Genomic DNA, 24613 nt, shown 5'->3' with positions numbered 1-24613 from the left:
GAAACGACTATAAACTCTTTTCATATGCAAAATTATGAATTTTTGTTTTGTTTTACCCTAAATTAATTTTCAATTATTTTGTAAAAAAAAAAAATGATGACATAAACTAGTTTCGTTGTGATCGAGACATTAACAGAGAAATTAGGGATCTTTCACTGACATAGATTATAGAAACTGAATTATAGTGTATGTAAGTACAGAAAGTTAACCCTTCACCATTTCTCTTTTTAAAACTTCCTACTTACGTATAGGCCTTCTACGTCATTGATTATCCTGCCCTGTTTTACTGAAGAGCAAACACCATACCTTTAAATAAAGAACTTAGTCTTAAGGAAGCTTAATGAAAGAATCACTTTTTAGTGCAAGATTACACAATGAGCTATCTGTGCTCTGTCAGCCATGTGAAATCGAACCCCAGTAGTTAGTCAACAAATTTGTTCTGACACATTGGGAACGGTGTAAAGAAATAAAACCTAATAATTATAGGGAAACACTTCACTCATTAAAGTTAAGCCTTATTTAGTTTTGTATATTTATTTATTACCTTTCACTTAGGCTAAACAGTAAGCCTAAGGACTTATAACGCTAAAATTGGAATTTAGAAACCCGTGGTGAGTGTAATACAGATAATCCATTGTGTAGCTTAACAACAATCAGACCAAACTCAATATTGTCTTATAATTACCTCAGGCCCGGTATGGCCAACTGTGTTAAGGCGTTCGACTCGTAATCCGAGGGTCGCGGGTTCGAATCTCGGTTGCACCAAACATGCTCGCTCTTTCAGCCGTGGGGGTGTTATAAAGTTACGGTCAATCCCACTATTCGTTGGTAAAAGAGTAGCCCAAGAGTTAGCAGTGGCTGGTGATGACTAGCTGTCTTCCCTCTAGTCTTACACTGTTAAATTAGGGTCGGCTAGCGCAGATAGCCCTCGAGTAGCTTTGAGCTAAATTCAAAACAAACTTATAGCCACCTGGTGGTAACTATGTGAAACTAATATTTTTTACTATTTTTTCACTTCTTTGCTTATAAACGTGTGATTATTGGGGTTAGTACAAAAATAGGTAGATTTTTGTCATTTCCGTTGCTACACAATTAAGGAAGTATGGGTAAAAAAAAACAACTACAAGTTGTGACGATATTTATTTCATATTCAATTGCAACAACTTCCAGTTTCATAAATCAAGTTGAAAGATAGATTGAGTCTCTTACTCTGACGTTCGGTCGCCATCTTATTAAGGTAGGTGTTCTGGAAGCGGAATAATAAAATAGTAACTTCAAATACCTTTAAACGAACATAACCTGAGGAACGAAAACGAAAAATCGAGAACATTCGATGGGTGTTTACAATAGAATCTCTTCTTGTGCGCTTCTCAGGGCTAGGGGATCAGTTGTCAAGACACGATACGTTTAAACGTGGCTCGCAAATGACGTTATCTTTCTAAATGGGCGTAGAGATACGGAGAGTTTGTCGCGGATCGCCCATACGTATTCTTAGATCGTGAGTCACTTAGACAAGGGAAAAGCGTCTAAAAACGGAAGCAAATTCTTTTTTCATCTAAGTATAGCAGCAAAGCCAGCCCGATAATTAGCATGAAACGACTGTCCTTTTAACCAGTTTATTCAGAACAGTTTATTTTAAGCTGATTATAGAGCGCCACCTCTCGACAATGTATCATTTCAGTCCGGCGAATAACGTGATAAAAATTTACTTCTCTCTAACTTATTGATTACTATGCTTATAATTTGAGCCATTTTCTAGTCTATACCAATGGAAACATTGTTTTTATACATCTGGGAAATGCGTTGATAAGATTAAAGAGGTCGCGAGGCCTAAATTACATTGATTTTCATAAGTTTTTTGTTTGTTTTTTATAAAAATATACTTCGGTAGTGGGGAAAATATTTTCTAAATGGAAAAGGTTTTCAATTTAGAAAACATAAATGCGTGTTGTTGTTGTTTTCCTAACATTCGCACTAAATAACAAGTTGGAGAAAAGTCGAAACATTTCAATTATTTGGAATTTGTACGTTTGATACTCATAAGAACTTTCGGGATATAAACTAATAACATAAGAAAAGAACTGGAAGAAAGACCAACCAAAATTAATCATAAAATTAATTTAAGAAACATAGGTTTATTTTCTTACCAGTCCGGCATGGCAAGGTGGGTTTAGGCATTCGACTCATAATCTGAGGGTCGCGAGTTCGAATCCCCACCGAACCAAACATGTCCGCCATTTTCGCCGTGGAGGCGTTATAAGTCAAGGTCAATCCCACTGTTCGTTGGTAAAATAATAGCCCAAGAGTTGGGGGTGGGTGATGATGACTAGCTGCCTTCCCTCTAGTCTTACACTGCTAAATTAGGGACGGCTAGCGCAGATAGCCCTCGTGTAGCTTTGTGCGAATTTCAAATTTCAAAATAAGACAAAATAGGATAACAAATCAGATACTCCCCACTCTAGTTTGGGAAAGTTGAAAATTAGAGAATTAATATTATTTTTAGTTTTTTATTCAATAAAGCGTCAGGGATTTATAACTTACATTAGGTCTATCACAACTAGACACTTTTGTTTCACTCGTTTATCAGAAAGTAAAGTAAAATTCTTACCAGGTCTATCACAACTAGACACTTTTGTTTCACTAGTTTATCAGAAAGTAAAGTAAAATTCATACCAGGTCTATCACAACTAGACACTTTTGTTTCACTAGTTTATTAGAAAGTAAAGTAAAATTCATACCAGGTCTCTCACAACTAGACACTTTTGTTTCACTAGTTTATCAGAAAGTAAAGTAAAATTCATACCAGGTCTCTCACAACTAGACACTTTTGTTTCACTAGTTTATCAGAAAGTAAAGTAAAATTTACACCAGGTCTCTCACAACTAGACACTTTTGTTTCACTAGTTTATCAGAAAGTAAAGTAAAATTCATACCAGGTCTATCACAACTAGACACTTTTGTTTCACTAGTTTATTAGAAAGTAAAGTAAAATTCATACCAGGTCTCTCACAACTAGACACTTTTGTTTCACTAGTTTATTAGAAAGTAAAGTAAAATTCATACCAGGTCTCTCACAACTAGACACTTTTGTTTCACTAGTTTATCAGAAAGTAAAGTAAAATTCATACCAGGTCTCTCACAACTAGACACTTTTGTTTCACTAGATTATCAGAAAGTAAAGTAAAATTCATACCAGGTCTCTCACAACTAGACACTTTTGTTTCACTAGTTTATCAGAAAGTAAAGTAAAATTCATACCAGGTCTCTCACAACTAGACACTTTTGTTTCACTAGTTTATCAGAAAGTAAAGTAAAATTCATACCAGGTCTCTCACAACTAGACACTTTTGTTTCACTAGTTTATCAGAAAGTAAAGTAAAATTTACACCAGGTCTCTCACAACTAGACACTTTTGTTTCACTAGTTTATCAGAAAGTAAAGTAAAATTCATACCAGGTCTATCACAACTAGACACTTTTGTTTCACTAGTTTATCAGAAAGTAAAGTAAAATTCATACCAGGTCTCTCACAACTAGACACTTTTGTTTCACTAGTTTATTAGAAAGTAAAGTAAAATTCATACCAGGTCTCTCACAACTAGACACTTTTGTTTCACTAGTTTATTAGAAAGTAAAGTAAAATTCATACCAGGTCTCTCACAACTAAACACTTTTGTTTCACTAGTTTATCAGAAAGTAAAGTAAAATTCATACCAGGTCTCTCACAACTAGACACTTTTGTTTCACTAGTTTATCAGAAAGTAAAGTAAAATTCATACCAGGTCTCTCACAACTAGACACTTTTGTTTCACTAGTTTATCAGAAAGTAAAGTAAAATTCATACCAGGTCTCTCACAACTAGACACTTTTGTTTCACTAGTTTATCAGAAAGTAAAGTAAAATTCATACCAGGTCTCTCACAACTAGACACTTTTGTTTCACTAGTTTATTAGAAAGTAAAGTAAAATTCATACCAGGTCTCTCACAACTAGACACTTTTGTTTCACTAGTTTATTAGAAAGTAAAGTAAAATTCATACCAGGTCTCTCACAACTAAACACTTTTGTTTCACTAGTTTATCAGAAAGTAAAGTAAAATTCATACCAGGTCTCTCCCAACTAGACACTTTTGTTTCACTAGTTTATTAGAAAGTAAAGTAAAATTCATACCAGGTCTCTCACAACTAGACACTTTTGTTTCACTAGTTTATCAGAAAGTAAAGTAAAATTCACACCAGGTCTCTCACAACTAGACACTTTTGTTTCACTAGTTTATTAGAAAGTAAAGTAAAATTCATACCAGGTCTCTCACAACTAGACACTTTTGTTTCACTAGTTTATCAAAAGTAAAGTAAAATTCATACCAGGTCTCTCACAACTAGACACTTTTGTTTCACTAGTTTATTAGAAAGTAAAGTAAAATGCATACCAGGTCTATCACAACTAGACACTTTTGTTTCACTAGTTTATCAGAAAGTAAAGTAAAATTCATACCAGGTCTCTCACAACTAGACACTTTTGTTTCACTAGTTTATCAGAAAGTAAAGTAAAATTTACACCAGGTCTCTCACAACTAGACACTTTTGTTTCACTAGTTTATCAGAAAGTAAAGTAAAATTCATACCAGGTCTATCACAACTAGACACTTTTGTTTCACTAGTTTATCAGAAAGTAAAGTAAAATTCATACCAGGTCTCTCACAACTAGACACTTTTGTTTCACTAGTTTATTAGAAAGTAAAGTAAAATTCATACCAGGTCTCTCACAACTAGACACTTTTGTTTCACTAGTTTATTAGAAAGTAAAGTAAAATTCATACCAGGTCTCTCACAACTAAACACTTTTGTTTCACTAGTTTATCAGAAAGTAAAGTAAAATTCATACCAGGTCTCTCACAACTAGACACTTTTGTTTCACTAGTTTATCAGAAAGTAAAGTAAAATTCATACCAGGTCTCTCACAACTAGACACTTTTGTTTCACTAGTTTATCAGAAAGTAAAGTAAAATTCATACCAGGTCTCTCACAACTAGACACTTTTGTTTCACTAGTTTATCAGAAAGTAAAGTAAAATTCATACCAGGTCTCTCACAACTAGACACTTTTGTTTCACTAGTTTATTAGAAAGTAAAGTAAAATTCATACCAGGTCTCTCACAACTAGACACTTTTGTTTCACTAGTTTATTAGAAAGTAAAGTAAAATTCATACCAGGTCTCTCACAACTAAACACTTTTGTTTCACTAGTTTATCAGAAAGTAAAGTAAAATTCATACCAGGTCTCTCCCAACTAGACACTTTTGTTTCACTAGTTTATTAGAAAGTAAAGTAAAATTCATACCAGGTCTCTCACAACTAGACACTTTTGTTTCACTAGTTTATCAGAAAGTAAAGTAAAATTCACACCAGGTCTCTCACAACTAGACACTTTTGTTTCACTAGTTTATTAGAAAGTAAAGTAAAATTCATACCAGGTCTATCACAACTAGACACTTTTGTTTCACTAGTTTATCAAAAGTAAAGTAAAATTCATACCAGGTCTATCACAACTAGACACTTTTGTTTCACTAGTTTATCAAAAGTAAAGTAAAATTCATACCAGGTCTATCACAACTAGACACTTTTGTTTCACTAGTTTATCAAAAGTAAAGTAAAATTCATACCAGGTCTATCACAACTAGACACTTTTGTTTCACTAGTTTATTAGAAAGTAAAGTAAAATTCATACCAGGTCTCTCACAACTAGACACTTTTGTTTCACTAGTTTATTAGAAAGTAAAGTAAAATTCATACCAGGTCTCTCACAACTAGACACTTTTGTTTCACTAGTTTATTAGAAAGTAAAGTAAAATTCATACCAGGTCTCTCACAACTAGACACTTTTGTTTCACTAGTTTATCAGAAAGTGAAATATAATTCACACCGGGTCTATCACAACTGGATATTTTTATTTTACTCGTTTATTAGAAAATGAAGTTTTATACTTGTAGAGTTTTTATGTGTGTGTCTTTTAGGCTTAGCTGAAGGTACAGCAACCTAAATGTTAGTAATAAGCTAGAAGGCTTGTTTAGAATAAGCAGTTGTTTATTTTTTATTTTAATCATGAGTCTCTAATTTAGTAGTGTAAGATTAGAGGGAAGGCAGCTAGTCATCACCACCCACTGCTAACTCTTGGGCTATTATTTTACCAACGAACAGTAGGATTGACCTTGACATTATAACGTCTCAATGGATAAAAGGGCGGACATGTTTGGTTTGGTGGGGATTCGAACTCGCGACCCTCAGTAAAGAGTTTGGAACGTTAACGTAATTTATTTGCTCGCAGATTAAAATATAAAAAAAACAAACAACATTATAGCATTTTTCATAGTGGCACATGTAGTAGAACAGAACAAGTACAGATGTATGTAACGCACAGAATAAAAATAGTCTTATACGTAGTTTATATCACACCATCAGAAGTTGCTTTTAAAATTAAAACTAACAAATACATCTGCATTTATCAAATTTATGGATTGATTTATTTTTTGTGTAACTAAAGCAAATTAATAATAATGATTACGTCCACATAAACAGTTAATATTACCTACATTCCATTTTAGAAACTATATCACCATATTTTAATTATAACCATGGTTAAACATCTCAGTCGAGTAGGCTAAGTAACTCGAATACAAGTATCTGAATAAATTTTTTTAAAAATGGTAATTCAAACTTGGAAAGAGATAACTTTAAAATGTAATGAGAGGAAGGGTTATTAAAGGGAATATTTAAAACAAACTTGATGTGTCGTGAACAGAGAATTTGGTGGTGTATCTGTTACAGTGGTAGGCTTAGTCAACCAGCGACAGCACGCTATAGACTGTGATGTTAATTACCGGCTTATTAACGGTTTGAATGAAGCGTATGACGCTTCGTTGAATAATGTTTACCTACGCAATTTCACGTAGGTCGTTTGTGTAGAATTTTCGAATCTTACTTAGACTAGTATCAATGTTACAACCACGTAGAAGCCAGTAAACTTCCCAGAATGCACGAGGCGTTAGGAATGGTAATGCCATGAAAATATGTAAATATTTTATTACATTCATTCCTTTGCCTTTGACACTCTAACAACCTTTGGTTTAAAATGGAACAGTTAAAAATAACCTTTTGTTTCTGATTGTTTATATCAATAAAAACGTAAAATAAACAATGTAAAGGTGAGTCAAGATGGCTGAACGTTCAGACCTGGCTACTGGAATAGAGCTCGGCGAGATTCCCCTTCAATCGTGAGGTTTACTTTCATTTTAGTGATTTTTCAAACGTTCTTCCATTTTTTCCAGGTATTTCTACATGGAAACACCGTACTAATGTACCTTAAAAACATCTCCAAAATGATTGGCTTCCAGATTTTGAACCCGGATGGAAACGTGATTGAAGTCTCGATAATAGAAACCAGATGGAATCCTCAGTAGCCGCTTCAGTGAAATACTCTTAGGCAAGATTAGAGAAAATGAATTTATGAGGTCCTTCTTTATTAGTTATACTTAAGTACACAAGCAATACCAAGTGTGGGGCGCGTGCATCCTCGATTTAATTTTATTACTTATCAGGATCTCTACCAGTCTACCCTCAAACTGAGAGCCGTTTTATCAGTCGCTAAATACAGAGGAACATAATAGTGCTTTACAGGTGTTGATAGTTTATACTAGTTTAAACTAACATCATAGAGACAGGTAACTGTAGCAGCTAATGAGTTTTAAGGTAATGTTGATAACCTAGAGACAGTGACTGTAACAAGTTAGCCGGTGCTCACCACCTAGAGAGTCTATAGTATGAGTTTTACTATCGACCTCATAGGAACATTCCTCTTTGTTTGTAGTTAATGAGGTTATTGTCTGATTATGAAAATGTTCCTGTTTATGTAGTTAATGAGGTTATTGTCTGATTCTAAGAATGTTCCTGTTTTTGTAGTTACTGAGGTTATTGTCTGATTCTGAGAATGTTCCTGTTTATGTAGTTAATGAGGTTATTGCCTGATTCTAAGAATATTCTTGTTTTTGTAATTAATGAGGTTATTGTCTGATTCTGAGAATGTTCCTGTTTTGTAATTAATGAGGTTATTGTCTGATTCTGAGAATGTTCCTGTTTCTTTGGTTAATGAGGTTATTATCTGATTCTCAAAACATTCCTGTTTTTCGTAGTTAATGAGGTTATTGTCTGATTCTGAGAACAGCTTTTGTTGTCCTCTGCTACACTCCTGTTTTTATATATTCTTCGTTACTTGTCCAGTTTATGCAACCCTATAAGTTTCTTTTGCACAGAAGTCCTGAATGAGTTCATTTATCGAAGTTCCTGTCGCTGATTTCAACGTTCTTTTCAATGCTTAAGATAATGTGAAGTTCAATGTATAATTCGATTCGTCACTAGTCACTGCTTTCTACTGGTTTCGGGGAATTCCAAGCCCAATAACTAACCCTTTACAAGGACAAACTAGACTGTAGTGGTGAACGATAAATACAGGTTTGTTTATTTTTCGTTTGTCATTTACTCACTACACTAAACATATACTTATAACGTCCTTTGATATATGTACGTTTATATTAGATACATTATTGTTATTTTGAAGACAAGCCGTTTCAGAAACTAATAACAACTACGAAACCCAATCCATATTTATATCTCTCACAGCTACAGTCCTAATGCTGAGTGAAAGCAAAGAATAATACATTATAATTCCACAACTACAATATATCGGTTATGTTTAATACTGGTGTTCCGTCTACCACTAGGTCTGATGCGACATGTTAAGATGTGAACTCGAACAAGGAAGTGTACAGTACATTTTTATCAGTTTTATGACATTTATTCTCCAGTTTGAAGAGAGGAATGCAAACTGGAGACATTCTGAAGTTTGACAAGTTTGTGTGTTTTGTGGTGGTGGGGTTGTCTGGTAGTTCTTACAGCCTGCAAGAAAATAAATGAGCCATATTTGTTTGTTTGTTCGAATTTCGCGCAAAGCTACTCGAGGGCTATCTGTGCTAGCCGTCCCTAATTTAGCAGTGTAAGACTAGAGGGAAGGCAGCTAGTTACCACCACCCACCTCCAATTCTTGGACTATTTTTTTTTTTACCAACGAATAGTGGGATTGACCATAACATTATAATGCCCCCACGGCTGAAAGGGCGATCATGTTTGGTGCGACCGGGAGTCGAACGCCTTAACCCGCCTGGCCATGCCGGGCCAAATGAGCCATGTTTTATTTAGTATGATAATAACAAAAAATCAAGTTAATATTCACATAATAAACAAATGTAAATACGAATAATAAACAGAAACAGAGAAGGTAAGGTTTCGAGCGTCGATCAACCATCATCTCAAATAAACAAATTATTTAACATGTTAAAAGGAATCGGAAAGAACGCAATGTTTACTACATCATAATGAAGGTAAGGTTAGAGCGACAACCTACCACAACCACGATGGTTGACCTGTTAGAGCGACAACCTACCACAACCACGATGGTTGACCTGTTAGAGCGACAACCTACCACAACCACGATGGTTGACCTGTTAGAGCGACAACCTACCACAACCACGATGGTTGACCTGTTAGAGCGACAACCTACCACAACCACGATGGTTGACCTGTTAGAGCGACAACCTACCACAACCACGATGGTTGACCTGTTAGAGCGACAACCTACCACAACCACGATGGTTGACCTGTTAGAGCGACAACCTACCACAACCACGATGGTTGACCTGTTAGAGCGACAACCTACCACAACCACGATGGTTGACCTGTAACCTACCACAACCACGATGGTTGACCTGTTAAACTCGTCTTTCTTTTGGGTTTATTTATCGGTTCTTCTACGACCTTCTATTAAACATCCGGTTTTTCTACGTACAGTCAATGCACTATCATTGTTTGTGTGGGTTATCTGATTTATTTCAGTTTCTTATCTGTAGAATCAATTTCCAACAAATTACCACAGTAACGTAACAACTGTTTGTTTTTTCAACGTTCGTAATTCAAGCAAGTGGTTACTACTGACTTCCACTATGATATAATTTCACAACAATAAGTTAATTACTAGCTACGTACTTCGGATGGTAATGAAAACAAAACATTAGAAAGTTTGTTCACAAGAAATCAGAATTTGAAACGTATATCAAAAGATGAAATGTTGGAAAACAGCAGCCAATAGCAGCACAAAAACTTCGTATTTTGAATAAGAGTTCAAAGTAAAAATAAAACTAATTAATATATAACTGAGAGGGATTAAAAACCTTACATGTGAAAGATCAAAACGGAATTCCTAAAGGCTTAAATCATTGTATTCATACAGAAGGTAAAGACACTTTATGAAAACATTATTTTAATCACTTTCAGCTACTATGAATAAATTGTAATTTTTTTCCCACAAATTTTATCAACCTATGTTCGAGTTACGTTGTCGCAAGGTAGTTGTTTTTAAAATTATTTATAATAAAAATTAATTATGAATTCCTTAATTCAGAGGGCACCACAATTAAATAAAAAGGGAATATAAGGCATGAACAAATCCTTGTTATTACAACTGTGATTCGTTATTCACGGGTTACTTTCTATTAGGCCCAACATGGCTAGGTGGTTAAGGCACTCTACTCATAATCCGAGGGTCGCAGGTTCGAATCACGGTCACACCAAATATATTTGCCTTTTCAGCCATGAAGGTGTTATAATGTAATGTTCAATCCCACTATTCGTTGATAAAAGAGTAGCCCAAGAGTTGACGGTGGGCGTTGATTACTAGCTGTCTTCCCTCTAGTCTTACACTGCTACATTAGGGATGACTATTTTTAATAACCTATAACCGTTTTTGTATAAATACTCTAAATGACTAAAGGCAGGTGTGTCAGTAGAAAAAGGGCTTAGAGAAAACATGATATCTACTTATTAGTCCTTTTGATACATATCGTGTAATTTTTTCTTCTAATTGGTTTTCTAATTTAGTACAAAGCTAACGACATTTGACGTAAGCAGCATCATAAACATATGGAAGATTCACCTTGAAGAAAATAACAATATGGAGAGATTACTTAGAGGAAAACAACAATATGAAGAAATTACCTACAGATAACCTAGAAGTCAACAGCAATATGCAAAGATTACCTTTAGATAACCTGGAAGTAAACATCAATATGAAGATAATGTCTGTAGATAACCTAGAAGAAACATCAGTATGAAGACAATGTCTGTAGATAACCTAGAAGAAACATCCGTATGAAGACAATGTCTGTAGATAACCTAGAAGTAAACAATAATATGAAGACAATGTCTGTAGATAACCTAGAAGTAAACAATAATATGAAGACAATGTCTGTATATAACCTAGAAGAAACATCAGTATAAAGAGAATGTCTGTAGATAACCTAGAAGTAAACAACAATATGAAGACAATGTCTGTAGATAACCTAGAAGTAAACAATAATATGCAGAGAATGTCTGTAGATAACCTAGAAGTAAACAATAATATGCAGAGAATGTCTGTAGATAACCTAGAAGTAAACAACAATATGCAGAGAATGTCTGTAGATAACCTAGAAGTAAACAACAATATGCAGAGAATGTCTGTAGATAACCTAGAAGTAAACAACAATATGCAGAGAATGTCTGTAGATAACCTAGGAGTAAACAACAATATGCAGAGAATGTCTGTAGATAACCTAGAAGAAACATCAGTATGAGGAGAATGTCTGTAGATAACCTAGAAGAAACATCAGTATGAAGAGAATGTCTGTAGATAACCTAGAAGTAAACAACAATATGCAGAGAATGTCTGTAGATAACCTAGAAGTAAACAACAATATGCAGAGAATGTCTGTAGATAACCTAGAAGAAACATCAGTATGAAGAGAATGTCTGTAGATAACCTAGAAGAAACATCAGTATGAAGAGAATGTCTGTAGATAAGCTAGAAGTAAACAATAATATGAAGACAATGTCTGTAGATAATCTAGAAGTAAACAACAATATGCAGAGAATGTCTGTAGATAACCTAAAAGTAAACAACAATATGCAGAGAATGTCTGTAGATAACCTAGAAGAAACATCAGTATGAAGAGAATGTCTGTAGATAACCTAGAAGTAAACAACGATATGCAGAGAATGTCTGTAGATAACCTAGAAGTAAACAACAATATGCAGAGAATGTCTGTAGATAACCTAAAAGTAAACAACAATATGCAGAGAATGTCTGTAGATAACCTAAAAGTAAACATCCGTATGAAGAGAATGTCTGTAGATAACCTAGAAGTAAACAACAATATGCAGAGAATGTCTGTAGATAACCTAGAAGTAAACATCCGTATGAAGAGAATGTCTGTAGATAACCTAGAAGTAAACAACAATATGAAGAGAATGTCTGTAGATAACCTAGAAGTAAACATCAATATGTAGATCTCTGCAGATGTCTGTAGACATTCTGTAGATAACCTAGAAGTAAACAACAATATGAAGACAATGTCTGTAGATAACCTAGAAGTAAACATCCGTATGAAGAGAATGTCTGTAGATAACCTAGAAGAAACATCAGTATGAAGAGAATGTCTGTAGATAACCTAGAAGTAAACAACAATATGCAGAGAATGTCTGTAGATAACCTAGAAGTAAACAACAATATGCAGAGAATGTCTGTAGATAACCTAGAAGAAACATCAGTATGAAGAGAATGTCTGTAGATAACCTAGAAGAAACATCAGTATGAAGAGAATGTCTGTAGATAACCTAGAAGTAAACAACAATATGCAGAGAATGTCTGTAGATAACCTAGAAGTAAACAACAATATGCAGAGAATGTCTGTAGATAAGCTAGAAGTAAACAACAATATCCAGATAATGTCTGTAGATAACCTAGAAGAAACATCAGTATGAAGAGAATGTCTGTAGATAACCTAGAAGAAACATCAGTATGAAGAGAATGTCTGTAGATAAGCTAGAAGTAAACAATAATATGAAGACAATGTCTGTAGATAACCTAGAAGTAAACAACAATATGCAGAGAATGTCTGTAGATAACCTAAAAGTAAACAACAATATGCAGAGAATGTCTGTAGATAACCTAGAAGAAACATCAGTATGAAGAGAATGTCTGTAGATAACCTAGAAGTAAACAACGATATGCAGAGAATGTCTGTAGATAACCTAGAAGTAAACAACAATATGCAGAGAATGTCTGTAGATAACCTAAAAGTAAACAACAATATGCAGAGAATATCTGTAGATAACCTAAAAGTAAACATCCGTATGAAGAGAATGTCTGTAGATAACCTAGAAGTAAACAACAATATGCAGAGAATGTCTGTAGATAACCTAGAAGTAAACATCCGTATGAAGAGAATGTCTGTAGATAACCTAGAAGTAAACATCCGTATGAAGAGAATGTCTGTAGATAACCTAGAAGTAAACAACAATATGAAGAGAATGTCTGTAGATAACCTAGAAGTAAACATCAATATGTAGATCTCTGCAGATGTCTGTAGATTGTCTGTAGACATTTTGTAGATAACCTAGAAGTAAACAACAATATGAAGACAATGTCTGTAGATAACCTAGAAGTAAACATCAATATGCAGAGAATGTCTGTAGATAACCTAAAAGTAAAAAATAATATGAAGACAATGTCTGTAGATAACCTAGAAGAAACATCAGTATGAAGAGAATGTCTGTAGATAACCTAGAAGTAAACAACAATATGCAGAGAATGTCTGTAGATAACCTAGAAGTAAACAACAATATGCAGAGAATGTCTGTAGATAACTTAGAAGTAAACAACAATATGCAGAGAATGTCTGTAGATAACCTAGAAGAAACATCAGTATGAAGAGAATGTCTGTAGATAACCTAGAAGAAACATCAGTATGAAGAGAATGTCTGTAGATAACCTAGAAGTAAACAACAATATGCAGAGAATGTCTGTAGATAACCTAGAAGTAAACAACAATATGCAGAGAATGTCTGTAGATAACCTAAAAGTAAACAACAATATGCAGAGAATGTCTGTAGATAACCTAGAAGAAACATCAGTATGAAGAGAATGTCTGTAGATAACCTAGAAGTAAACAACAATATGCAGAGAATGTCTGTAGATAACCTAGAAGTAAACAACAATATGCAGAGAATGTCTGTAGATAAGCTAGAAGTAAACAACAATATGCAGAGAATGTCTGTAGATAACCTAGAAGAAACATCAGTATGAAGAGAATGTCTGTAGATAACCTAGAAGAAACATCAGTATGAAGAGAATGTCTGTAGATAAGCTAGAAGTAAACAACGATATGCAGAGAATGTCTGTAGATAACCTAGAAGTAAACAACAATATGCAGAGAATGTCTGTAGATAACCTAAAAGTAAACAACAATATGCAGAGAATGTCTGTAGATAACCTAAAAGTAAACATCCGTATGAAGAGAATGTCTGTAGATAACCTAGAAGTAAACATCCGTATGAAGAGAATGTCTGTAGATAACCTAGAAGTAAACAACAATATGAAGAGAATGTCTGTAGATAACCTAGAAGTAAACATCAATATGTAGATCTCTGCAGATGTCTGTAGATTGTCTGTAGACATTCTGTAGATAACCTAGAAGTAAACAACAATATGAAGACAATGTCTGTAGATAACCTAGAAGTAAACATCAATATGCAGAGAATGTCTGTAGATAACCTAGAAGTAAACAACAATATGCAGAGAATGTCTGTAGATAACCTAAAAGTAAACAACAATATGCAGAGAATATCTGTAGATAACCTAAAAGTAAACATCCGTATGAAGAGAATGTCTGTAGATAACCTAGAAGTAAACAACAATATGCAGAGAATGTCTGTAGATAACCTAAAAGTAAACAACAATATGCAGAGAATGTCTGTAGATAACCTAGAAGTAAACATCCGTATGAAGAGAATGTCTGTAGATAACCTAGAAGTAAACATCCGTATGAAGAGAATGTCTGTAGATAACCTAGAAGTAAACAACAATATGCAGAGAATGTCTGTAGATAACCTAGAAGTAAACATCAATATGCAGAGAATGTCTGTAGATAACCTAGAAGTAAACAACAATATGCAGAGAATGTCTGTAGATAACCTAAAAGTAAACATCCGTATGAAGAGAATGTCTGTAGATAACCTAGAAGAAACAACAGTATGAAGAGAATGTCTGTAGATAACCTAGAAGTAAACAGCAATATGCAGAGAATGTCTGTAGATAACCTAGAAGTAAACAACAATATGCAGATAATGTCTGTAGATAACCTAGAAGAAACATCAGTATGAAGAGAATGTCTGTAGATAACCTAGAAGTAAACAGCAATATGCAGAGAATGTCTGTAGATAACCTAGAAGTAAACAGCAATATGCAAAGAATGTCTGTAGATAACCTAGAAGTAAACAACAATATGCAGAGAATGTCTGTAGATAACCTAGAAGTAAACAACAATATGAAGACAATGTCTGTAGATAACCTAGAAGTAAACAACAATATGAAGACAATGCCTAGGGATAAACTAGAAGTAAACATCTGTGATTGGAGCTATCAGGATATTTTTCCTACAGTAAATTCTGTAGATTAGGTATATTCTCAGAACGTGCTGATTATAAATGATTTATTCTAAACAAATATTAAAAATGATATTATTATTTCTTTGTAATCATGTGCACGATTCAGTTGTCTACATGAAGACAAGAAAACCAGGAATCAATAAACATCTCAGACCCTCCAGGCTTGTCTGCTTCAACTTGGCCATGTCACTTTATTTATCTGGTAGTAAACATTTCCACCAGAGTTCTAAAAGTCACAATGAACCAGGCTAGCGTGGCCACTCAACTCACACGAACACCACGCACCAAACGTCGTGTATTATCCTTACCACGTGACGTCTCAAGTCTCTTATTGCCGAATCGGTACATTTTGATCTTAAAGTGGTCCAGTTGGAGTGTTCTAGCCAAAACTTATGGGCGAGAATGGATTAAAGGCGCATTATTACACCTCTAGATAAAACTTCCCGCGTGAGTTTCTTCTTTTTTTTGTAAACTAACAAACGCAGAGATTTCACATGAGAAAAAACTTGAAGATAATTGCAGGTCCCTCATCCTGTCCGTAAGAGACTCTGAACATGCTGAGCTTACAAGAGCCAAAACAAAGACTTTACAAGGTCTTTAACATAAATATATATACTAAATGTCATGTTTTGGGCTTACGCATAAAGAGAAACGCAAAAGGGACGTTTGTGCTATTGCATATTAATTTTGAAACATAGTTTTCATATCAACAGAATAATAATAAAATGAATAACCAACAGATTTTTACCAACAAGTTCGGTCAGATTATAGAAAGATCGGCTTCTAGTATTGCTGTAATAGTAATGTGCGTTTGATAACACCCTAACACATCGTTACTTACTGACCTAATACGGGTTTCCACTAAAAACTATTTATAATAACATTTTTGCTTTGTGCGTGGCTGCCGACGGGGCCTTTCGTAAGTACCCAATGGGGAATATACAACGTGTTCATTGAAAGTATTTACATCAGTCGATTATGAAAACAACAACAACGCTGTGTTTGGTGTTATATGAAACTATACTTAAAGTACTTCTCAACTAATTTTCAGGACTTAATTACAGAATCTAATTAATATTCACTAAATCGGTGTTCTTGTGACAAACGTGTATATAAAACACTACAAATTTCACTATTTAACACCGCGAGTTCACTATATAAAACTGCAACTTTTACGGTATTAATGAAATCTTGTATTGCACACTTTTATCGACGTGTCAAACAGTCAATAAAATAATGACGGTCACACTGAACCTACATCACTTATGTAGTCAGTGGTCGGTCACATTGAACCTACATCACTTATGTAGTCAGTGGTCGGTCACATTGAACCTACATCACTTATGTAGTCAGAGGTCAGTCACACTGAACCTACATCACTTATGTAGTCAGTGGTCGGTCACACTGAACCTACATCACTTATGTAGTCAGTGGTCGGTCACACTGAACCTACATCACTTATGTAGTCAGAGGTCAAAGCGTGCTTTCTTTTGTCTCTTTTTTTTGCTATCGGACAAAAATAGTTACAATCAAGCTGGCACTGATTTAACGTGTATTATTGTAACCTGATTTTATGTGCATTATTGTAGCTTGATTTTATGTGTACTGTTATAACTTTATTTTATGTGTATTATTAAGGCTTTATTTTTGTGTGTATTATTGTAGCCTGATTTTTATGTGTATTGCCATAGTTTTTTTACGTATGTTATTATAGCTTTTGGCCCGGCATGGCCAAGCGTGTTAAGGCGTGCGAATCGTAATCTGAGGGTCGCGGGTTCGCATCCCGGTCGCGCCAAACATGCTCGCCCTCCCAGCCGTGGGGGCGTTATAATGTGACGGTCAATTCCACTATTCGTTGGTAAAAGAGTAGCCCAAGAGTTGGCGGTGGGTGGTGATGACTAGCTGCCTTCCCTCTAGTCTTACACTGCTAAATTAGGGACGGCTAGCACAGATAGCCCTCGAGTAGCTTTGTGCAAATTTCCAAAACAAACAAATTATAGCTTTTTATGTTTATTGTTACAGGTAGATGGGTCCTCCGCTAGTGCAGCGGTAAGTCTACGAATTTACAACGCTAAAATCAGGGGTTCGATTCCCCTCGGTGGACTCAGCAGATCGCCCAATGTGGCTTTGCAATGAGAAAACACACACACATATACTGCTGGATGGTTTATCAGTTATTATAAAGTAATCAAAACGAAATCGATGTTCACTGCTTCACAACCACCGTGTGCTAACAGATATCGCAATATTAACGTCAGACATTACAGTGGAGCGCCATTAAGCCGCAGACCAATTAACCGCGAAATCGCTTAAGCCGCTGTAGCAAGTCTTGTCCCAAAATTTTTGATGTATTAAATCTACTACCTGGCTTTTTAAAGTTTCTCACACTCTCATAACTCAGCATGAAACTAACTTTTTTGTTTATATTTGTTATGTTTTTAAAAATGTGAAATAAAATGGTTTGAAATGTATTTTATTTGTTTTTGCTTATTGTTTAACTGCCAGTTAATAAATTAGGTATTAAAAATTTAATAATTTATGCAACTGCGCAATATCGCTACCACGAGATTTAAAATGGTGGCCTGCATGTAACACGAGAAGACGAAATTTTACAAAAAAAAGGTTTATTTTTATTGTAATATTTATATAATTAATAAATCTTAATCAAAATTGTGTTGTATATTTTATTTATTAAAAAGGGGAAAAGCGAACCATCGCAATGCATTGGTCGTTTGTGTTAAAACGGCACTTGTCAATTGTATCTGAATAGTCTATATATTAATATTATAATGATCACGCAATGGCCCGGATGAGGCTCCTCGGCGGAGCTGTTGGCGACTTCGGCTTTTCAGTCACAAAGGTTTAAGCCGCAGACCACTTAAGCCGCGGTTAAGCAGGTTGACCCCCCAAATACCGTGGCTTAACGGCGCTCCACTGTAGTTGAAGGTCTGTTTACAGATGGAACAGAAATATTTATCAAATTTCACATACAAAAAACAGTCTTCTCTCTAGCGACCAGAAACAAACCGATTCTTTAATTTTCTTCAGTGGAGTTTCCCTGTTACCCGGCAATCAAAGAGTACCATCTAGCACGGGACACTGTTAGCCAATAAATTAGTACAATAAAAACAATGTATATTGTACCCTAGAAGTGATAATATTTATTGTACAAACACAGTATTTACCAGACTTATACCCAACCTTGTGAACAGTATTTTGAATTTAAGTACAAAGCTGCACTATGGGCTATCTGTGTTCTGCCCACCATGGGTATCGAGACTCGGTTTCTAGCATTTTAAGTCCTTAGACATACCGCTGTTCCAGTGGGGGGAGGGGTTTAGTAAATAGATATGATAGTGCAGTTTTAAGGGTTAGACCTTGTTTAATGTAAACCAACTGAAAGACAATTGTATCAAATACCAAAATTTTGCTAGCAACGCTAAACATAGAAATAACACGTGAGCACAAAAATGAATTAATTATTGTTTTCCTAACTCTTTAGATAACATAGAACTATTGGTTAAAACAAAGTCAAGGTTGTTTGAACTGAGAGATTAGAGGGAAAGTAAGCTGATTAATAGCACCCACCGCCAACTTCCCCGTCAATCTAATTATACACGCACGATTTTGTAACTATGGGAAGCGATGCTTGGACTTTCGGATTCATAGTCCAACACACTAACTAATATAGTCCACCCCAGGCCACTTTCCAAAGAAGCGAATTACTATTTGATACCAGTTTCAAAATAACCTATTTTATCTAGTTATTACACGTACTAATTTAATCAGTGTCGTGATTTTTTTCAGTCCTCTTCAGATTACAATAAAGTGATTTCATTTTAGTCAAACATAAAAAGCATGACAAGACATACTATTGGTACGAACGTGCTTTGTAGTCACTATGAGAGAAACCCATACACTAGGTAGGTGAAGTGAAGGAAACGTGTCATTGGCCACTGTTCAGTTGTTCTCATTATGTAACAGATAAATATACTTAGTGTTCCGAAAATTGTTTAGTTTCGAATTCTGAGTTCAAGTTTCTTACTCCAACTATCCAGTGACTACAAAGCATGTTCACACCAACAGTATGTTTGATACGCTGTGATAAAGGTCTAGCTTATCTCTGGTTAACTTGAGTTCAGGGTTACTCATGAGAAGTGGAATTCTCCTAAAGTGTAGGTTGAACTGGACCTCCCTTGAACTTAATACTTCCAGATCAAACACGTTTCAGAATACCTAGTTTATATATTACAAGAGGTCTGGTTTACGGGGCTCCAACCTTGTATCCCATCTAAGAGATTGTAAGTTGGCGAGAATTTTTTCTTTGTGCTTACGTGTAGGGGAGATATGGTCACAAAACTCTGTTCTGGACACATCGTTTTCTTCGTTAAGGAATTTTACATACCCTTCAAAGAGAGATTAGATGTCTGTAGAAGGAAGCACACCGTCTACACAACACAACAACAACAGTTTGCGCATCAATGGGCTAGAAGACAAGTTGTTAACATCGTGTCTTAAACTTTGGCAGCCAATGGGTCAACTTTTCTGTTATAAAATTTTATCTTGTTTGTTTTTTAATTTCGCGCAAAGTTACACAAGGGCTATCTGCGCTAGCCGTCCCTAATTTAGCAGTGTAAAACTAGAGGGAAGGCAGCTGATCAGCACCATCCACCGCCAACACTTGGGCTACTCTTTTACCAACGAATAGTTGGATTGGCCGTCACATTATAACGTACCCATGGCTGAAAGGGTAAGCATGTTTGATGTGACGAGGATTCGAACCTGCGACTCTCGGACTACGAATCGAGTGCCTTAACCACCTGGCCATGCCGGACCCATTATAAAGTACCCTAAATATATTGTTCTTTATGACTTGTTCGAGTTTCTCAGTTTTAAAGTAAAATGAAATGTCTCACTAGATCTTAGAACTGATAGTAATATAATATTCATAATTTGATCGGTGATAATTTGATCCGACAGATTTAAGAACAAAATTATAAGAGTGATTAAAACATAAAACAAAAAGTGGAACATTAATAACATTTATTTAGTAACAGATGTGTTCCTCTTATTTCTTATACAGTTCATCGCTAAAACAAAAAGTATTTGGATCTGAAGTTGCCATGCAAACTTACACGAGGGAAAGGCCACTAGTCATGAACAGCACCTATCGCGAGCTCTTGGACATCTATTGTCTATTGAAATAGTGGGATTGGATAGTCTCTCTAATACACGTCCTAAAGGGACCAAAGTTCGAACATTTTGTTTTTTGAGTATTTGTTGTGACAACGGGACGCGACCATTGAATCTTTAGATTCACAGTTCGGGCATGCAAACTTCTTAGCTACAACTGGTCACGAAAACAGAAATATTAACTGTATAGTTAAAAGATCAAATACAAATGAACTAACTTTCTCACCCTTTTGTTGATCAAACCAAAAGATTTAAATTTTCTATAAGAATCATTATTCAGATTATGGTGATGTTAAGCCTATCTTATTGTTGGATAAAATCACCAAACTTAGTGCAGCTCTAATTTATGGAAAATATAATATAATATTTTGTGGAACTTGCACAGTTTGATAATTTTGTTACCATGATCTTCAGGTTAAATGTTGTGTTATACTCAAAAACAGATTATCAAACAATTTTACACAAAACACCAAAAATATTTCGCTTTCCATTTTTGTGAATAGGAATATGAAATAAAACGAATAATTAAGCTGACTAATTTGTCACCTTATCAGCGAAAGTTATTCGTGTACTTATATGTAATTATAAAAGTACAGCCCAGCTTCAAACGTAAGAACATCGTTATAGCCTAGGTTCAAACGTAACGACATCATCACAGCCTTGAAATATTCGAAAATAATAATATACAAATATATCTTCCTGTTTGGGAACCGGAATAGAGACGTACAACCACCAAATGTTTCTTCCTTTAAAGAAGTTCAACCATCACCTGTCTCTTCCTTTAGAGAAGTCCAACAATCACCTGTTTCTTCCTATAGAGAAGTCCAACTATGAGTTGTATCTTCCAGTAGAGACGACCAACCATTAGCTGTCTCTTCCTCTGGAGAAATCCAACAATCAGCTGTATATTCTTGGAGAGACAACCAACTATCAGCTGTCTCTTCCTCTAGAGAAGTCTAACTATCAGCTGTCTCTTCCTCTAAAGAAGTCCAACCATCAGCTGTATCTTCTTGTAGAGACGACAAACCATCAGCTGTATCTTCCTCTCGAGAAGTTCAACCACCAGCTGTCTCTTCTTCTAGAGAATTCCAACCATCAGCTGTATCTTTCTGTAGAGGCGACCAAACATCAGCTGTCTCTTTCTCTAGAGAATTCCAACTTTCAGCTTCTCTTCCTCTAAAGACGACCAACCATCAGCTGTATCTTCCTAGAGAGACGACCAACCATCAGCTGTATCTTCTTGTAGAGACAACCAACCATCAGCTGTATCTTCTTGTAGAGACAACCAACCATCAGCTGTATTTTCCTCTAGAGAAATCCAACCATCAGCTGTCTCTTCTTCTAGAGACGACCAACCATCAGCTGTATCTTCCTGGAGAGACGACTCACCATCAGCTGTATCTTCCTGTAGAGAAGTCCAACTATCAGCTGTCTCTTTTTGTAGAGACGACCAACCATCAGCTGTCTTTTCCTCTGGAGAAATCCAACCATCAGCTCTATCTTCCTTTAGAGACGACCAACCTTCAGCTTTATCTTCCTCTAGGAAGTCCAATCATCAGCTGTATCTTCATCTGGACCAAGAAGCATTTTAGCTCAAATCCTAATTCCACCTTCACGATTGCGAGACAGCGGTTCCAAAGTCGTCATGTTTGTTGATGAGACAAGAATGTTGAGGAATGATCAGATCTGGATCAATGCTTTAAACAACCATCCAACAACCACCAGGCCTGAATCAACATCTTAATGATCCAACAACCACCAATTCTTTATGCCCAAAAAAGACCAGTCAATAGTTCTAGGACAACACATCTCCTTTGATTTCCAAATTTTAGGTCTATTAAAAAATACATGTCAAGAGCTGAACAATTTTTTCATTATTCTATTGCATTTTTTAAACTATTTTAATAATAATAATAAATGTTTTTATCACATTAATCTATGACAGCATAGTATTTATCACAGATTGTTTCACGGCGCATAATCGCATTCTTTGTGTCAAAACAATGCAACTCATCACATTTTTTTTTTAATTTCGCGCAAAGCTACACGAGAGCTGTCTGCTCTAGTGTCCTAATATAGTAGTGTAAGACTAGAGGGAAGGCAGCTAGTCATCACCACCAACCGCCAACTCTTGAGCTACTTTTTACCAACGAATAGTGGGATTGATCGTCACATATAACGCCACCACGACTGAAAGAGCGAGTATGTTTGGTATGACGGAAATTCGAACCTACGACCCTGAGCGATTCGAGCGCAATAACCACCCTGCCATGCCAGGCCACGAAGTTTAATCGTTCCAATTATTGTTATAGATTGTGGAAAAGCGAACTGAATTTCTCTAGACACTTTAATTATTTAAAAATCTACATTTTGACCTCACAATTTCAATCTCTTTTGTAGATCACCCCACACTTATTCCACATTTTGAGTTAAGGTGACGATTCCAATATTCCACCTCTTCCTATTATCAGTAATAGTATTATTATTATTATCAGTTGATGCGCCCAGTAGATGACCTCACCGAACTGAAAATTTCCAGACGAATATTGTATGACCAGATATCAATTAGCACTTATCTGTTAATTTCGAAAGTAGTTTAATGCTACCCTAGTGGCTCAGCAGTAAGTATCTGCACTAAAGATGCTAAAAACTAGGTTTCGATATCTGTTGTTGCTGAGCGCAAATAGCTATGTGCCGCTTAGCAACAAGAACAACAAAATGTTTCATATAAATCAATTTACTATGTAAACATGAAATCTTGTAGCGCCATCTATTGCATAAAGTAAAATAATACAAAACAATTGATCTTTCATTAGAGGTTAAATTTCTATAAATAAAATATATGTAAAGTTATATATATATTTCATTCAGTAAGAACAGTTAATAACTTATTCCTCACAGTACGGTTTTTATTTTTAAAGTACTGTCCAACTTACATGTTCTGCTTTTTGAAACTTTTAAATAAAGTAACAAATTCAGAGTTCATGTAATCCTCATGAATTAACATATACGTGAAAATACACATCTTTATTCTGTTCATTTTAAATTTTAGCAAGAAAACTACTAAAATGACCATTTACATATAGGCTACAGGGAAGGCAGCAGCTACTCAGCATCACTCGCCACCCAAATATTGGTTTTATTTTGTTAGATCAATTAGTATGAATTTTACTATTACAGCTATAGCTCTCTCTCGGCCCAAAAGTGCTGAGCGTAATTTTTTTGTTTTTCGGATTCTCGTCTCGGATCATGAACTTTTGGTTCCACAGTACGAGAAAACTCGGCCACGCCCGGTCCAGTTCTCAGAAGTTGTTCATTGTTTATTATAGTTTTTTTTTAATACAATTAAATGAAATTTTAGTAAGTTCAATTAGTAATATTAGCCGATTACCCGTGGTTCAAGTGCATTAAATCCGCGTGTGACGTATGCATGACGTCATATATGCACCCTGAGATTGGAGATGAATAAAGTTCTCCGTGATGGAAAACAAAAGTTTTTCCAGTATCCTACATACAAACAAGAGTTCAGTTATAATATGATGATGATGATAATACAACGAATATGTGACGTCACACGTGTACTAATGAAAATGGCCCTGCATGGTCAGGTGGGTTAAGGCGTTCGACTCGTAATCTGAGGGTCGCGGGTTCGAATCCCTATCGCACCAAACATGCTTGCCATTTCAGCCGTGGGGGCGTTATAATGTGACAGTCAATCCCAATATTCATTGGTAAAAGAGCAGCCCAAGAGGTGGCGATGGGTGGTGATGTTTAGCTGCCTTCCCTCTAGTCTTACACTGCTAAATTAGGGACGGCTAGCGCAGATAGCCCTCGTG

At 35.3% G+C, this 24613-nt stretch overlaps 1 protein-coding gene and 1 long non-coding RNA gene across 5 annotated transcripts in view; one reads left to right on the top strand and one right to left on the bottom strand.

Moving 5' to 3' along the window:
• Window positions 1-24613, top strand: part of LOC143234427 (uncharacterized) — a 72740-nt gene that overhangs the window by 17776 nt on the left and 30351 nt on the right. Inside the window, exon 4 of one of the 3 annotated variants that reach the window (XR_013018649.1) lies at window positions 10980-11154. The exons of the other annotated variants lie outside the window; for them this stretch is intronic. This is a non-coding gene — a long non-coding RNA (uncharacterized LOC143234427). Of the gene's footprint in view, window positions 1-10979; window positions 11155-24613 lie in introns of those variants that run through there. 3 annotated transcript variants of the gene reach the window in all.
• The window catches only part of LOC143234426 (zinc finger MIZ domain-containing protein 1-like), a 140361-nt gene that overhangs the window by 105584 nt on the left and 10164 nt on the right, over window positions 1-24613 (bottom strand). The window contains exon 1 of one of the 2 annotated variants that reach the window (XM_076471790.1): window positions 246-262. The exons of the other annotated variant lie outside the window; for it this stretch is intronic. The gene's annotated coding sequence lies outside the window, so the exon portion shown is untranslated. Of the gene's footprint in view, window positions 1-245; window positions 263-24613 lie in introns of those variants that run through there. 2 annotated transcript variants of the gene reach the window in all.

The sequence above is a fragment of the Tachypleus tridentatus genome, chromosome 12 (assembly GCF_004210375.1).
Source record: "Tachypleus tridentatus isolate NWPU-2018 chromosome 12, ASM421037v1, whole genome shotgun sequence".
Lineage (NCBI taxonomy): Eukaryota > Metazoa > Arthropoda > Merostomata > Xiphosura > Limulidae > Tachypleus > Tachypleus tridentatus.
Note: the sequence above shows the minus strand (reverse complement) of the source record. Positions and strands in the feature narration are given on the sequence as shown.